General features: G+C 44.0%; 1 non-coding gene across 1 annotated transcript; it reads right to left on the reverse strand.

Annotated features, from left to right (window-relative positions):
• Positions 1–526: 526 nt before the first annotated feature.
• On the reverse strand, positions 527–633 carry LOC136318420 (U6 spliceosomal RNA). Its single transcript, XR_010728066.1, has one exon. It is a non-coding gene; the product is annotated as a U6 spliceosomal RNA (small nuclear RNA).
• Between the last annotated feature and the right edge of the window lie 4,420 nt (positions 634–5,053).

The following is a 5,053-nucleotide window of genomic DNA, read 5'->3' on the forward strand; positions in this document are numbered from 1 at the left end:
AAAAGCCCCACATCAAGTCGGAAAATCAGAATTCAAACCCATATTTGGTTGACTGAGTGCTGGTTTCTTTTCCATTTATTCCCTTAAAAAATATGGCCCTGGTCAGTTAACTCAGTCAATTAGAGCATCATTCTCAAACACCAAGGATGTAGGTTTGATCCTCCATCAGGGCACATACAGGAAGTGGCCAATGAATGCACAGCTCCAGTGGAACAACAAATGCATGCTTCTTCCTCTCTCTCTCTCTCTCTCTCCCTCCCTTCTCTCTCTGTTTCTCTAAATTTAATTTAAAAAGTATGGAATGTGCCTGACCTGTGGTGGCGCAGTGGGATAAAGCGTCGACCTGGAACACTGAGGTTGCCAGTTCGAAACCTTGGGCTTGCCCGGTCAAGGCACATATGGGAGTTGATGCTTCCTGCTCCTCCCTCCCCTTCTCTCTCTCTCTCTCCTCTCTCTCTAAAAATTAATAAAATAAAATATAAAAAAAGAACTCAAACTACTTAAAAAGCTAAAATAAAATCATATAAAAAGTATGGAATGCTTCACGAATTTGCAGGTCATCCTTTCACAGGGGCCATGCTAATCTTCTCTGTATCATTCCAAAGTTAGTATATGTGCTGCCGAAGCAAGCATCTTTTCCTTGCTTTCTTTTTGCAACCTTTAAAAAACACTTTTTAGCCTGACCTGTGGTGGCGCAGTGGATAAAGCGTCAACCTGGAAACGCTGAGGTTGCCGGTTCAAAACCCTGGGCTTGCCTGGTCAAGGCACATATGGGAGTTGATGCTTCCTGCTCCTCCCCCCTTCTCTCTCTCTCTCTCCCCCCCCCTCTCTATAATGAATAAATAAAATCTTAAAAAAAAAAAAAAATTAAAAAAAAAAATTAAAAAAACACTTTTTAATTGAATTTGTTGGGTGACATTGGTTAATAAAATTATATAGATTTCAGGTGTACAATTCTATAATATATCATCTGTATATTGTATTGTGTGTTCAAACTTTTTACACAGGGGGCCAGTTCACTGTCCCTCAGACCATTGGAGGGCCGGACAATAAAAAAAACTATGAACAAATCCGTATGCACACTGCACATATCTTATTTTATTTTTTTAATTTTATTTATTCATTTTAGAGAGGAGAGAGAGAGAGAGAGAGGAGAGAGAGACAGGGGGGAGGAGCAGGAAGCATCAACTCCCATATGTGCCTTGACCAGGCAAGCCCAGGGTTTCGAACTGGCGACCTCAGCATTTCCAGGTCAACGCTTTATCCACTGCGCCACCACAGGTCAGGCCACATATCTTATTTTAAAGTAAAAAAACAAAACGGGAACAAATATAGCATTTAAAATAAAGAACAAGTAAATTTAAATCAACAAACTGACCAGTATTTCAATGGGAACTATGCTCCTCTCACTGACCACCAATGAAAGAGGTGCCCCTTCCAGAAGTGCGGTGGGGGCCCGATAAATGGCCTCAGGGGGCCGCATGTGGCCCGTGGCCATAGTTTGGGGACCCCTGCTGTAATAGAAATATTCAATGAAAAATGCAACAGGCTTGGGGAGTAATTTTATTTTTATTTGGGGGGGGAAGTAGTTAATATTTTAACTAGGTAGAAGTATGAGAACCCTTCATGTAGAGGTAGGAGTTAGCTTGGAAAATAAATTTTTTTCTCAGTGTTTCCATAATAGAAACCGAGTGATACCTGGCCTGTGGTGGTGCAGTGGATGGAGTGTCCACCTGGAACACTGAGGTTGCTAGTTCGAGGCCTGGGCTTGCCCGGTCACAGCACATACAAGCCATCAATGAACAACTAAAGTGCAGCAGCTATGAGTTGATATACTTCTCATTCCTCCCTATATGTCCAGTAGTTGCACCCATCACAGCTGCCTGGCTTGTGCAGGTTCCCATTAGATTTGGGTAGATGGTAATGAAACAACAGAGCCAAGAACTGGTGGGCCATTATTTTTTATTCTAGCCTCGTACCAGCAGGTGAGTAAATACACACAACGAGAAAACACTTCTGTTTCCGTTCAGGGCTCCCAAAGCCAGTGCCTTTCTCCCGGTTTTCTGAGAATCAAAGGCCCCCACCAGTTCAGCGGAGCTCCCAAAGCCCCTCATCTCTGTATCCCTTCAGCACCCCACCATCTTGGCTACTTGCCTCCTCTGCAACAAAGTGGTCTTTGCCCACAATGGCCTCTTAGCTCCTCCTTCTTCCTTCTTCTTAAAACCTTTCGGAGTGAAACCCCTCCTCCAGCAAATATTAGCATAACCAAGCCCCTTCCCAAGCATGAAGGTAATTAACAGTATCACCTGGGCAATGCAATGGTGTGGTCAGCAGCCATTTTTAACAATAAAAGTGTGCAAAACCAAATAACACAAATTTTACAAACTTATTTGCCCAACACTCCCTCTCTCTTTCTCCTCTTTCTGTAAAATCAATAAATAAAATCAAGAAAGAGCCTGACCAGGCGGTGGTGCAGTGGATAGAGCGTTGGACTGGGATGCGGAAGAACCAGGTTCGAGACCCCGAGGTCGCCAGCTTGAGCGCGGGCTCATCTGGTTTGAGCAAAAGCTCACCAGCTTGGGCCCAAGGTTGCTGGCTCAAGCAAGAGGTTACTCAGTCTGCTGAAGGCCTGCAGTCAAGGCACATATGAGAAAGCAATCAATGAACAACTAAGGTGTTGCAACGAAAAACTGATGATTGATGCTTCTCATCTTTCTCTGTTTCTGTCTGTCTGTCCCTATCTATCCCTCTCTCTGACTCTCTCTCTGTCCCTGTAAAAAAAAAATCAGAAGGAAGGAAGGAAGGAAGGGAGGGAGGGAGGGAGGGAGGAAGGAAGGAAGGAAGGAAGGAAGGAAGGAAGGAAGGAAGGAAGGAAGGAGAAAGAAAGGAAGAAAGAAAGAAAGAAAGAAAGAAAGAAAGAAAGAAAGAAAGAAAGAAAGAAAGAAAACTGAGAGGCAGAGCTGCATTAGTGCTTAACGTATTCGAAGCACTAAGAAAGCACACCTTTTTTCCTTTGTTGTGATAAAGGAAAGTTTATGGGGATCATTGATAGCCCAAATGAAATATCCTTGTGATTATGCAGTGTCTTTGCTTACCAGATACCACCTTTTGATTGCTAATTCACTTTTCTGGTTTCCTTGATAAAAGAAGGGGGTGCTCTAAGGAGAAGATATATATATTACAGTCATTAGAGAGGTACATTCCACAGCATGATTTTTTTAAACTTACTTATTGATTGTAGAGAGACAGGGAGGATGAGAGAGAGACAGAAACATTGATCTGTTTCTGTAAATGCCCTGACCTGGGATAGAACCCACAACCTTAGCATATCGGAACAATGCTCTCACCAGCTGAACTACCTGGCCAGGGCTATAGAAATGTATTTTAGCCAAACAAAGGATACACCTGGAAGCAAGATCTCAAAAGACAGAAAAATTCTTCTAAGAAATTAATTTGCACCTGCTTTTCTGCATTTGGAATTAAGGAGGGAAAGTAAGGAAGATTACATGAAGGTGGGAGCAAGATGGGGATCTGATTACGGAACAGATAACAAGATTATGTGCTCTTTTGAGAGTGGTCATACTTTAAAAGGAGGGGTTGAAGAAGAAGCATTTAAATGATGTATTAACCAAGATTCACAGAAACAATGACACGGTTATTTAAGGCAAAATTGAGCCTTTTAATAAAGAAGTTATATTCCGGGGGTGAGATTACCCACTATGACCTGCCCAGTTAGGAATTTATGATCAGATTGCCCTGTGAGGTTACTTTCCTTAGACCCTTTTCTGTCCACAATTATAATGTCTTGCTCTTCCAAAAGAAGGTGTATGAGCATTGAAAAAGACAATATATGTGAAAGAGTGTTAGTCAAATAAGTTTGTAAATGTTATATATATGTTTGCTCGCTTATAGTTTGCATTGGGTGTGGGAGACAGGCTGTAGGCTGGCAAGGTCCTTGTAGCCTAAGGCTTGGTGTGTGTGTGTGTGTGTGTGTGTGTGTGTGTGTGTGTGTGTGTGTGTGACAGAGACAGAGAGAGGAACAGACCGACTGAAAGGGAGAGAGATGAGAAGCATCAATTCTTTGTTGCGGCATCTTAGTTTCTCAGTGATTGCTTTCTCATATGTGCCTTGACTGGGGGGCTACAGCAGACTGAGTGACCCCTTGCTCAAGCCAGTGACCTTGGGTTCAAGCTGGTGAGCTGTGCTCAAACTGAAGACCTCAGGGTTTCGAACCTGGGTCCTCAGTGTCCCAGTCCAATACTCTATCCACTACACCAGTGGTCTTCAACCCCCGGGCCACAGACCGGTACCAGTACGTGGGCCATTTGGTACTGGTCCGCAGAGAAAGAATAAATAACTTACATTATTTCCGTTTTATTTATATTTAAGTCTGAACGATGTTTTTTTGTTTGTTTGTTTGTTTCCGAAGCTGGAAATGGGGAAGCAGTCAGACAGACTCCCGCATGCGCCCGACCGGGATCCACCCGGCATTCCCACCAGGGGGCGATGCTCTGCCCCTCTGGGGCGTCGCTCTGTTGCATCCAGAGCCATTCTAGCACCTGAGGTAGAGGCCACAGAGCCATCCTCAGCGCCCAAGCCATCTCTGCTCCAATGGAGCCTCAGCTGCAGGAGGGGAAGAGAGAGACAGAAAGAAAGGGGAGGGGGAGGGGTAGAGAAGCAGATGGGTGCTTCTCCTGTGTGCCCTGGCCAGGAATCGAACCCGGGACTCCTGCACACCAGGCCGATGCTCTACCGCTGAGCCAACCGGCCAGGGCCCTGAACGATGTTTTATTTTTAAAAAATGACCAGATTCCCTCTGTTACATCTGTCTAAGACTCGCTCTTGATGCTTGTCTCGGTCACGTGATGCATTTATCCGTCCCACCCTAAAGGCTGGTCCGTGAAAATATTTTCTGACATTAAACCAGTCCGTGGCCCAAAACAGGTTGGGGACCACTGCACTACACCATCACCTGCTCAGGCCTAAGTCTTGGTTTTTTGTTTTTTTTTTAAGGAGTAGCTTCTTTTTTTTTTTTTTAATTTTATTTTATTTA

This window comes from Saccopteryx bilineata, unplaced genomic scaffold (genome assembly GCF_036850765.1).
Source record: "Saccopteryx bilineata isolate mSacBil1 unplaced genomic scaffold, mSacBil1_pri_phased_curated manual_scaffold_214, whole genome shotgun sequence".
Classification (NCBI taxonomy): Eukaryota; Metazoa; Chordata; class Mammalia; order Chiroptera; family Emballonuridae; genus Saccopteryx; species Saccopteryx bilineata.